The 13340-nt window shown below is 32.6% G+C and overlaps 1 protein-coding gene and 1 long non-coding RNA gene across 3 annotated transcripts in view; one reads left to right on the top strand and one right to left on the bottom strand.

Annotated features, from left to right (window-relative positions):
* LOC145276753 (uncharacterized) overlaps nucleotides 1–13340 on the bottom strand; it is a 135059-nt gene that overhangs the window by 115274 nt on the left and 6445 nt on the right. The window lies entirely within an intron of this gene.
* Nucleotides 1007–13340, top strand: part of LOC145276751 (uncharacterized) — a 35452-nt gene continuing 23118 nt past the window's right edge. Inside the window, exons 1-2 of one of the 2 annotated variants that reach the window (XR_013868004.1) lie at nucleotides 1007–1506; nucleotides 8957–12421. The gene's annotated coding sequence lies outside the window, so the exon portion shown is untranslated. Of the gene's footprint in view, nucleotides 1507–8956; nucleotides 12422–13340 lie in introns of those variants that run through there. The other variant, XM_080127988.1, reaches the window with a different exon arrangement.

Below are 13340 nucleotides of genomic sequence, written 5' to 3'. Positions count from 1 at the left end.
GGCTTCTTCCTTTTCGAGACTAGCCTCCTACGTGGTTAGTCGGCGCGCTAGCCGCCACCGTTTTGGCAGGCGCGAGCACACGCGTACCTCACACCACTTGCTACTATGTGGGACCAAAAAGCTAACAGACCGTACGTACACATTCTCACTCTTTCTCTCTCTATCTACTACTGGTCCCTGAGAACACCTTCGCGTAGCTGACTGCTAACTGACGTCAACCCTCTATCCTCTTCTTTGTCTACACGCTGGACTATCATTCCAATTTCCACTACATCACTCACTTCTTTTCCCACGCGCGAACAAACGATACTGACCCGAACTTGAGATGAACACACATTTCCTTTTTCTTTCTACAACACCAGTCCTGCAACGAACATTGGTTACACACGCGCGGACATGAACACATGTTATATCTAAAACATTCATTCTTTCAACAGTAAATAAACGACGTTTATCTCATCCATCAATTGAGTTTGTTTTTTTTCCTTCAATTCCATTCGTTTCATTATTTTCTTGTGGCGAGCTAGGGTATTATATCCTGGTCCGTTACATATACTTACTGTTGTTTTTAAGCGAAAAAGGCAGAAAAAAGTGGCTGTAACTCTTACATGACTGGAGAGGACATTAAAACGGACACCACACCACCAGTACCAAGGTTACCGTTAAGACGTCAATATGATGTATTTTCTTTTTTCTCAAACAATTACTGGTAATATCCATTGAAAGCGTATGGTGGTTATATGAGAAAATAAAGCTGTGTACGCTGAGTACACAGCTTTATTTTCTCATTTATAATGCGTACACTGTACGCATTATAAATGTTTTTTTTTCTGTGTCTTATGTTATACATTAGTAGGTTAGGGGTCATTTCGAGTTAAAAATTTATTTACTGTACCCATCTGAACTAGAGAAAATCATGATTTAAATGTGTATGTCTTGTCTAATAACTAACGATAAATATCTAATATGGCCGACCAGACGGGTGATCAAAAAGTCAGATCGAGAGTATCGGAAAACGCTATGAGACCAAATTGACAACTCGCCTTTTTTTTTTTTTTTTTTTTCTGTTTTTTTTGGGCTTGAACTTTGCCCTTTTCGGATTATTTGGTTATGTTTTATTTTCTTGTAATCTTGAGGTGCTAATTAATAATAAGTGACAGTGGTATGGGAGCGAGGGCGATTTAAACGTTTTCTCACACGTAATTTAACGAACGGACTTTTTGAGACAAGAAACGTAATCATGATTTACACCGGTTCACCGGTTACCTTCCAAATTTTCCTTTATCATTCGAAGTATTTTTCTTTAAACAAGTTCACAGTTTTTCATTTTCAATCTAGATATATGATTTTTTTTTTTAATGAATCAGACACATAAAGAAGAAATTGTGTCTATCGACTAAGAAATATAAACTTTTCTATTTTTAACACAAAGGGGGGAAAATCTAGTTTTCCGCTTCATTTCTTTTTTTCCCCCCTTTTTTAATTTTCAATTTTCTCGAATGAAAGGTGAGTTTTTTCTTTTTTTTTTTAAATTTTTTTTTTTTTATCCATTTAATACATTTTTATATCAAAATAATTGGAAATTTATTTTGGGTGCTTATTTAGAATTCAACCTAATTAAAAAATTTTTTTAAAAATGCAGAAAACTCTATTATTTACTTGTCACGAAGCGGAAATGGCATATTCCAATAAATCATATAAATTGATCAAGTAATTTTATTTAGCAAATTATATTTTAACGATTTAAAGCAATTAATGTGGAAATTATTGCGAACTTATCTGCCCTTTTTTGTGGTACTTATCGCCGAAAATGGAGACGCCATTTTTTTTTTCGTGCACCTGTCGCAAAAATTTGTGGGAGAAATCAGTATTTTTAGCTATGACCGAAGTAGGAAATAAATAACAAAAAAATAACAAAATTGTTTTATTAAAATGATATTTTCTTACGTGGACTTTTCAATAAATGTCTTTACAATTACATTTTGGTACATTTTTGTACAATAAATGTTTTGGTTTTCAAATGGCGCTCGTGCTCGTCCAGTTTAAATAATTATAAATATGTCATTTTCATTTTCTAATATATATATATATATATATATATATATATATATATATATATATATATATATATATATGTATGTTTCATGAAAAACTTTTTGTTTTCATTAATTAAATCGAAACATTTCCAATTAAACAATTATGGATATATGTTCTTTCACTTTATTTACTTTTTTTCATAGTTCTTTACAGAAGTGTATGTAGTTTAATTCTTTTGTTATTTATTTCTAATTTCGGCCATAGTTTAAAATATCAATTTCTCCCTTGCATTTTAACGGCAGGTGCGTGAAATAAAATGGCGTCTCCAGTTTCAGCGACAAAGTGTAGAAGTACCAAAAACAGTGTTTATTCAGATTGGCACTTATGGCGGTAATTAAAAGTAAAGGAAATACAGAAAAGTTTGCACGATGTACGTACTCGTTACAGAACTAAGGTGTCATATTCCAAAAAATTACGTAAATCGATTTAGTAGGGTCTTTTTTTTTAATATCAGAAAATTAAAATTTACGATTTTTAGTGATTCTATCTGTATTTTAACTGTATTTAAACATAAGTCTGACGTTTTTTACCGCGACCCTTCGATTTGAGTTGTCTCCCCCTTATTTCATCGGATCATGGCCGAGGAAAATACTACGACTCGCTTATTTTAAAAATTCGATTTTCTTGAATAATAATAATAATAATAATAATAATAATAATAATAAATACTTGATCAAATTACATAATTTTTGGAATATGAGATCTTCGTTCTGTGACGATTACATCATACAGACTTTACTGTTTTCTTTACTTTTAATTACCGCCATAAGTGCCAATTTTCTATATATATGTTTTATGAAAAACTTTCCGTTTTCATTGATTAAATCGAAACATTTCCAATTAAGCAATTTCGGATTATGTTCTCTTTCACTTTATTTGCTTTTTTTTCATAGTTCTTTCCGGAAGTAATTAATATCTAGTTTAATTTTTTTGCTATCCATTTTCTTACTTAAAAATAAAACTACTTGATCAACTTATGTGATTCTCGGAATATGACATCTTTGTTCCGTGACTGGTACATCATAAAGATTCTTCGGGTTTGTTTATACACATACATTCGAAAAAGTTGTCCAAAAACAAATATATAACAAATAAATGTTATCAAAGGCAAGATAAGTTACTCTTCTACCTAGCTGGAAAAGTTTTTAGTGGTTTTAATCACTTTAAAACGTGTAATCGGTTCAAATATCATACAGTTAATATATCTGAAAAAGACAAATGGCAACGAACTCTTAGTTGAATACGTTAAGTTTGAGAAAATGAGTTTAAACTAAAAAATTATACAAAATACTGTTAGAAACTCGCTCAATATATGTTACTGTGACATATATTCAGTGGGTTTCTAACAGTATTTAACATACTTAAAATAGATATAGACCCTCAACTGTCCCAAACACACACACTAGAAAATAGACTCTACTTTTTTAGGTGATTACGTGTCAACAGTTTGAAGAGAAGATTTTAGAATCTAAAGTTGATGATTAGTATATAAACTGTTACATAGTGCCTTATCAACCCTCCAGCACATACCTTTTAAAACCACCTCTTACTTGACCAACTTGCTCTATGTGGTCATCTCTACCTGATTCTTCTCTGCATAGAAATGTTCTTCATGCATGCAATAATAGAAATACTGAATCCCCTGTGTTTCTTTGATACTGTTGAGTCTATTGGACTTGGATACAATGGTTTGGAAACACATCACTAAGTTCTCCTTGCTAGCTGTTTATCTCGGGGGGAGTCTTGCAATTCGCTGGCTATATCTTAAAACATCTTTCTTTTTTTTTCAACTCAACATTACTATTCTGAACTAAAAACAAAACAATGGTTCATCATGCAAAAATACTTGTCTGACATTAAGACTTCTGTGTGCATATGTGTATTGCTTGTTTTTTTACTCTTTCCTTTCTCCCCCAATCATCGTTCAGATCTGACCATTGTTTCTCAACCAACTATCAATAGCAATAGCCTTTCAATAAAAAAAAGATTACACACCATACAACTAGAAAATTACTTATGTTTTCTTTTTTCTTTTCATTTAACAAAATATGAAATACTGTTTTTGAACACTCAGTAGACAATATGAAAAACACAAACTTCTTTTGTGTTTTTATACCTCATCTAAAAAGACTAGTCCTTTAGTTTTTTTTTCTATTTTCCCAACAACAAAATACAGCAATATTTAATATGAACAACAAACCAACCTTTTTTTGTTTATATTTTTCATATTTTCCATATTTTTAATTTCTTTTTTTTTTTCATTCAAAACTCGACCTTCAATGCAGAAAAATGACACATGTGTCTCTCAGTTCACAATTACTGCTTTCTTTCTTTTTGAACAAATAACTCAACATTTTTCTTTTTTCTTTCCTGTTATTGCAGTTTTCAGTTGACCTAACCACTAGGCTAAAAAAATTTAACAAATCAATACTTTGTTGTAGCACCAACGATATTTATAAATTAAAATTTTTTTTTTATTTTAAATTTCTTATCTTGAACTGACCTATTCCCATTTTGAACTGAACCACTCCCATTTTGAACTGAACTATTCCCGTTTTGAACTGAACTATTCCCAAGAACAGGAATTAAATCTGTAACTATTTTGTATGTTGAAAGGTACATTAGAGATCTCCCGTTACCTGGTCGTAAAATCTGCTTAAATATGATATTTTAATTTATTATAAAAACAATTGTGACTTGTGTGTCATCAACCAGAATCGAAACCAAAAGCAGAAGATGGAGACAGATAGTCATAAAATAATAAATAGAAGAAATGGAGGGTGAGGAGTAAGTGGACTTTAAAGGCAAAAGATATGATTTAAAACATAATGTATGCGTAGATTCCATGAACAAAGTTTGTTTCTTAGAACTGCATACCTGTGGAACTCTCTTCCTTTTGCCTGCTTTCCAGCTGACTATAATATGGTTGTCTTCAAGTCCAATGTAAACAAGTTCTTGATGAGTCATTCCCCTTAAGTGATCCAATTTACAAAAGATTTTGATTGGATGAGGACATATTAGGAAAGCTATAAAAAGTTAATGAATTGCAACCTTTGTTCTTTTTTGGTAAACATCAACAATCACTTCAGTAGAAACAACCATTTTGGTGGTCTTTTATCTGTCAGTCCTAGATAATCCTAGGAAGTCTACCCTCTTAGTCTTTGTTTTCCTTGTTTGGAGAGGAGTTAGGTTATTGCTGTCGGAGGCAACCCGTCTAGGGAATGCTAATAGGGCTGCTCAGGCAATTTTTAAAAGGTCAGAGTTGTGATCTTCATAAATAAAAGTCCTAGTTACTGAAAAATAATGTCATGCCTGAGGTCCAAGCACGCAAGACCAGTTAAATTATCGATAATGAATGAGAACTTTTACAAAAACATTAGAAAACTTGAAAGCTTGAATCGAGAAAGAGAAAATAAGAAATGCAATTTATACTGCGATTGAATATATTCAATATTAATTTGAAAAAAGAAAAAATTATGATAAATTTGTTGTCTGTGAAACAACATTCTTTAAATAAACATTTTGTTGTTTCACAGATTTAAAAGACTAAAATTTGTTTATTATTTACTTAGAAAATTGCCCTTAAAAAAGAAATAAAGGAAAATGATTCAATTTATACTGAAACTGAAATATATAAAAGGCAAAATGAGTGTGACCATTTCGTGTATGTCTCGCAAAGGCTTTTCTCGCACACGCTCCCGGGGGGGGGGGTTACTATTGCTTAGAAATGTTTATATAGGCCGTAGATAATAATATCTAGGATTTGAGAACACGTGTAGCGTATAGATTTATTTACGTCGATTTTTACAAAATTATTGCTATTTTGGCTTCTCGCGTGTTGATTGGGCTTTTTTGTATAAAAAGCGAAACTAATTCAAAGCTAACAGCGTTCTAGGCATCGGGAAACGTCCAGAAGCAATCAGCTTTGATCAATCTTGTATATCAGACAATTGCTATTCAATCTGGACAATTGGGAGCTGGTTTCCCCCTACCCAACATCTGTTGGGGAAAAAAACAGTCAAATTTGGGTAAACAAACCCAAACGCTGTCTCGCAGCAAAAGTTAACTGCGTGACTTCTATTTGACCTTCTTAATTAGGTAAAATCGAAACTTTTATTGCGGACACCTGTTTTTAAGAGTTAAATAAATAAATTCAAACGTGTCTCCGTTGTATGTCGTGGTGGCCCAATGGTTAATGTCGCACTTTTTTTTTTTTTTTTTACACTTTAATTTCCAACTTTGCCTCAAGGGTTCGGGTTCGATCCTCATACTCACCTACCAAAACTTTTTTTTAAAATTATTTTAACCCCCACCCCCTGGAGTTTTGATTTACCTCAAAAAAGCCGGGCATTGCCGGGTACCCCCCACCAGTCTATAATATAAATCTCACCTGTCTATTTAAATGTATGTATGTATGTTTGTATGTCTGCCTAAAACTGTCGACAGAGGCCACAGATTTTTACGAGTATCATTTTGAAGCTTGACCCTTTGGATGACAAATATTGAAAAATTGGCTAAAAACATTAATTCCTTCATCCTCAACTGGACACTTTTTTACAGGGAGGGGTCGCTTTTTTTAACGATATTTTCAAAAGTCATCCCTCCTTTTCAATTGACTAGCCTTAATTTAAACCTATGTCACTTCAGTTCAGCAATGTGCGCAACAGCAAAGACGCCACATCTTGTTTTTTTCCATGTTCTTTTCTTCCTTTGCGGTACAGGTTCGAGCCTGCCTGCCTACTACCACTTTTTTTTGTTTTGCTCAACGCACATCTCCAAACACCCGGGCAACACTGGGTACTCAGACTAGTCCAATATAAATTAAAAAACAAACACAAGAATTGTGTGTGTAAAATTATGTCTGTTTGAAGCAGCAGACAATCAAATATTGCAAAAACTGAATTATATATTAAAGGAAAAAACAAACAATAAACAAATTAAAATCAAATGATAGTGATAAATAAAAGCAATTGGACATTATTTAAGATACAACAGGCATAGTGATTCACACCAATTTCATTTCAGCATTATTTGAAGAAGATAATGAAACAGCAAACTGGTAGCAACATAACACTAGTTAGCACCTTTACAACTTATTGTTTATAGGAGATAGTTGCAGCTACCAGGGATGGCTAACCTAGGCATTGTTGATTTATAAAAATTGAACTCCATTTAAAGGAGGAAAACCCATCATATACCATCTCTATTCAGTCAACCATTATTTAGAGTAAATCCGAGTAAACTCCACATATTACTAGGTCAGATTAGAATATGTAATTAATAGCAAAATCATGACGAAAGACACAAAATAATACTAAAAATACTATACCAAACTCAGTATAGATTAAGAAAAACGTAAACATCTCAAGAATCAATGTCTGACAGAGCAGAGCCCAGATAACATTTATAAAGCTAGTACTTTGCTTGAACAGTATATTATTTGATCAGAAAACATTGTTTTATCAACACACAAAATTCAGATTTTTTTTTCTATTGAATTAAAACTTTTAAGAGTAATATCACTTAAATAACTGTAATTTGGGCATGTGTGTCATTTGAAGGTTAGTACTTTATAAAATATATGAATGTTTTTTCAGTACCATCTACATGCTAGGCCCGGAACTTATTGAGTGATATGTTTTATGAAACAGAATTAAACTGATAGTAAACTCCCTAATAAATGGCATGTATTACTAGGTCAGCTTTTAAAATGTAATAGAAAAATTCCTATGCACCTGAAGTGAAGGAAAGTAAAAAAAAAAATATCAGACTTTAATTTATTGCAAAGAAACAGATTTATATTGCTAAATATATATCGTTCAAGAAAGGGGATAGGAAATAGATAAACTGAAAGCAAATGACCACAAGCACAAAAAAAACAAACAATAAATCTAAAATATATATAACCACAAAAATTCTAATGACTCACAAACAACACAACTAACTAAAACATTCTTTGGACTACTGCTCTCATCTTAAGTGTCATTTTCACGTTTTGGTCAATGTAACCTCCGACTTTCTTCAGTTCATCTTGTTGAACCCAGGAATGTTTCTGTTGAACTCAGGAATTTGGAAAATACAATTGCGGATTACTTAGGACCTCTATTCTGTTATGGCTGATGGGACAAGAGCATGCTACCCCTGTAAAGTAAATAAAAGGTTTCATTTGAAATTCTATCCAAGTTCCTGAGTTTAACGGAAACAACATTGAGTTTGACAAGATACACCTGAAGATACATCAACCAAAATATTCAAATGACGTTCAAGATGAGAACAGTAGACTGAAGAATCCAAATAATATGAATAGCCAATCCTCATCTCATTCAGAAACAGCTAAAACACATAATACAAACATTATATATTGGAATTGCAGAATAAAATTATGAAGAATCATTACAGTTCCTAACTAACTATAATAAAAATAAAATAATATAAAATAACAAAAAAGATAAAATTCAATCACATAAATCAGTTAAGATATGAAAATTTTAAACTGAACCTTTCATATAATCCACTAGGATAATGTTCATATCAATTTATCTTGTTTCTTCATTGATTAAATCAAAAACATTATCATTGATCCAAGAATATATCCTACTCAATGCATTTATTTATTATCTGTATTATTTGTATTACTTAATTGGACTATTGTTCTCATCTTGAACAAATTGTTGACAAAGGGGAGGCAACTCTAATAAACATCGATAGGGGATTATCTCCCTTTCATGGCCGAATTCAAAACTTTACTCTTGCATTATTTTCTAATGAAATCTATTTAGATGTTTTGAATTAAATCCAAGCTCATTCAATGCATTTAAATGTAAACAATATTAAAATTTGATCCATTTTTTATTTACAGATGATCTTTTTGTGATATTTTATAAAGAAATGAAAACCACTGCATTTTAAGTTGTAACAAAAGTCTGAAACATCCATACTGCAAAGAAAAAATATTCTCATCACAAATGCGATTCATTATTTTGAAATAGATATAAACAGGAAAAAGCAATGGAGAAACAAACTAAACAGAAGCAATCTTCTAACATGAGTGTTTTGGACTCTTCTCTTATAAAAAATACAACTTTAGCACAATACATGCTAAAACGTATGAAACAAAGTAAGTTTAAATGTGAAACATGTGGCTATTGTTGTTCACATAAATCACACTTCACTAAACATCTTCAAGTACACACTGGAGAAAAGCCATATTCATGCAATACATGTGCGTCTTCTTTTACTATGAAAGCAAGTTTATTTCAACATATGAAATTACACACAGTTGAAAAGCAATTTTCTTGTCAAATTTGTGGAGCGTCTTTTAATCAAAAATCACATTTGGCAAAACATGTTAAAACACATACTGAAGAGAAACAATACTCTTGCAAAGTTTGTGACTCCTCTTTTACTTATGACTTTATGTTAGCAGAACACATGAAGGAACACGTTAAAGAAAATCCATATAATTGCAAAACCTGTGGTTATTCTTGTTCTCAAAAATCGAGCCTTACTAGACATGTTAGAACACACACAAAAAAAGAGAAACCTATAAACGAAAGTAAGTTTACTTGTGAAAAATGTGATTACTCTTGTTCACAGAAAGCAGACCTTGCAAAACATATACGAACACACACTGGAGAAAAGCCATATTCCTGTAAGGAATGTGGAGTTTCTTATACTCTGAAATCAAGTTTGCGTGTGCATTTACGGAAACACAGTGGAGAGAAGCCATATTCTTGTGAAATATGTGGATATTCATGTATTTGGAAATCAACATTAGATGAACATGTACGAATGCACGGTGGCGAAAATCCTTATCTGTGTGGAGTGTGTGGCTCAGAATTTTCACACCTTTCCGCTTTCAAAATCCACATGAAGGTACATGATGCTGAAAAAATTGAAAATATCAATGAAAAACTTGATGAAAAATGTGGAAACTTTTACATTTGTGATGTGTGTGAAACAGCATTTTCAAATAAATCTGCTTTAAAGCATCATGAGCGAATACATTTGGAATAAGTCAGAAAGGCAATCTGTGTTGAAGTGAGTGTCCCTAATGATGGAGGTCTGAACAGAGCTGAAAGGGAGAAACAAACCAAATATCAAGGTCTCATGTATATGAAAAGAAACTGGAATCTTAGGGAGATATCCATCATACCAGTTATTATGGGTGCAACAGGGCTTATGAAGAAGAACTTGAAGTTCTACCTAATTAATATTCCTGGTGAACCAAGTGCAAAAGAGATCCAGACAATTGCATTTAAGGGAACAACGAGGATACTAAAAACAGCTCTTGGTTGATTTCAATAAAAAGTAGGGCAATGTTTCAAGCAAATCAAGCTTAAATGTGCATTCAAGAAAACACACTGGACCTTCTCCTCCAAGTGATGTTACCTCATGTAATAGCATGAAGGTGGATACTCCAATGCCAATTCAAATAAAACCAAGAAACCAAAACAAAAGATATACTACAACATATGAAAATGGTTAATTGGGAAGAGGAAAATTATATTCTCAATCTCTTTACTAACTCAGTGTTTGAGAGAGAAGGAACTTTAATTTAGGTGGCGGTTCATCAAGAATTTGTTTACGTTGGACTTGAAGACAACCATATTGTATTCAGCTGGAAAACAAGCAAACGGAAGACAATTCCACAGGCGTGCAGTTCTAAGAAAGAAGCTTTGTTCATGGAATCTACATTTAGGTTTAGGCACAGGTAAAGAGTGTTTCTCGTGAAAGTTTGGCAAGAGGGTACCATAGATTGGAGCTCCAACAAACACTTGGCATGAAAATAACGATAAAACAGACTCGCAACATCTTATATAGAGTTTAAGTGTTAGTCCTATGTAGTGGGCCCCTTGATTTCTGAGAACTTTAACTAAAAGAAAATAAAACCGAAAAGAGAAAAGCCATATTCTTGTAAAGTATGTGAACAGTACTTACCAATCAAATTTGGTTGCGCAAAAAGAAACTTAAGAAATACCTGGAAACAATCCTTGGAAGACCAACCTGTAATGAAATACAGATTGCAACCATAAAAGGAACAACATCTATTCTAAAAAGAGCCCTCGGATATAAATCCAAATCGTAATGAATTCAAAATCACATTCAGTATTCGCTGCCCAATAAGATCTCCTTGCAATGGCTAACTCACATTAGCTTTTATTAGAAATGGTGCATCTTCTCCAAGTAATGTTACCTCAAATAATAGCACAAAGCTGGATACTCCACCAGATTAGATGAATTCTTGTCCTGGGATCTAGTAAGACTAAAACAAAAGATATACTACAACGTATAAAAATGGTTAATTGGGGAGAAGAAAATTATGTTCTTAATTTCTTTACTTTTTACTAGCTCAGTATTTGAGAGATAAAGAACTTTAATGGAACATTCAAATATCTGTGTATCTCATATACAGTTCAAGTGTTAGCCCCATGTAGGGGGCTCCATTGATTTCTGGGAACTTTGACCAAAGGAAGAGAAAAGCCATATCCTTGTGAAGTGTGTGGCTCAGCATTTTCACAACCTTCCACTTGTAAAATCCACATGCAGATACATATCAACGAAAAACCTGAAAGAACAGTTGGAAATGACTTATATACCATACATTACGTCCGTGTAATCCCTACAGCCGCCTGCCTGGAAAATGCTGTTGTGAAACCTGACATAGTTATATGGAATAAGTCAGAGAGAGTTGCCACCTTGGTTGAAGTGAGTGTCCCTAATGATGGAGGTCTAAACAGAGCTGAAAGGGAGAAACAGACCAAATATCAAGGTCTCAAAGGAATAAAAATTTTTTAAAAAAGTGAAAACTTTGAAAGAAAAGGAAAGATCATATATTTGTGAAGTGTGTGATACAGCATTTTCATATGAATTCTCTTTAAAATTGCATGAGCAGATAGACTTGTGAAAGTTTGGATGTCTACAGGATGCCGTCCTCATTAAAAATAACAAATTCAAATAAGATCTCTTTTGTATGACTATACACTAGCTCATACAAAGAATGTTGCATATTCTCCTAATGATGTTACCTTAATTAGCTGCACTAACTTACACACTCTACCAGAATAAAAAAATTCTTGATCTGGATTTTGTCAAGATCAAGAAAAATAAAATTGTACCTAGCATGGATATGCATATGTATATATATGAGATGTGACTTCATCGGTGGGGGAGAAAAAAGGACTATAAAAAGAAAGAGAGACAAAGATTTTGACAGAGATGAGGTAATGTTCAAAATCTTGGGAGAGACATGGAGAACGTTTTACATCACATGGGTGATGTCATGGCTGTAATAATACAGAAATAAATATACAAGTCGGAGTTGTTTCCTGTTCTTTTGTCCACTTTAAATGTTCAGTTTTTATTCTATCCTTACTTTAAAGAAGAATACAGCAAGAAACACGGGGTTATGGGTGAAAGACAAAGGGGTTTATTTACAAACGAATACATGTGACATAAGAGTTACTCGACATATTTTCTTATTCTCTTCCAGTCTTTTCCTTCTCTCTCAGTCATGTGAGAGGGTCAATATATCTATTGTTCATTTCATCTATGAAGGGATGTTAGGTTATTCCATTACATCAGTTTTAGAGAGGAAAATTCTTCACTGCTTAGTTTGAGGCTTGAATGTATTAAAGAAATAAAGGGAAGGCACCCTTAATTTTTTAGAATTTACTAAGCAAAAATGAACGGAAAAGTAAAAAATGAGGTCTTTGTGAAGTGAACTCTGTGACATTTTTTTCTTCTCTGAAATCAAACTGAGATATGAACACATGTTGAAGACAAAAAGAGAAATGCCATATTCTTCTAAAACGTAGCTATTTTTTACTTAGAAATCAACTTTCATTGTACTTATGAAAAACATTAAAAAACGATTTGTAAAAATATTTTGCTCTTTTCTAATTAAGATAAAGTCGTATACACACAATGATAGTGGCATAAGGTCTTTCTAAAACTGAGCCTCTAGTTTGGTAGCTGAGCAATATTTTGAGTTCTTATCTCTGATTGACATAGCTTTGTATAGCTAGCAAAAAAAAAAAAATTTGCCACTCAACAAAATGTATAATTTTTAGTGAGATGACATCACCTGGAACTTTCTAGAACCAATTCTATTCGTCCACTTTTTCACCAACTACACTCACATGTCTCTTTTTAAAAATTAAATCTTAATACAACCCAATTGAATGGGCAAATGCAATGTACAATGTTGGCATGATCTATTTGAAGTGATTTCTATCAGTTGA

The sequence above is a fragment of the Euprymna scolopes genome, chromosome 5 (genome assembly GCF_053919585.1).
Source record: "Euprymna scolopes isolate OS-2025 chromosome 5, ASM5391958v1, whole genome shotgun sequence".
Lineage (NCBI taxonomy): Eukaryota > Metazoa > Mollusca > Cephalopoda > Sepiida > Sepiolidae > Euprymna > Euprymna scolopes.
Note: the sequence above shows the minus strand (reverse complement) of the source record. Positions and strands in the feature narration are given on the sequence as shown.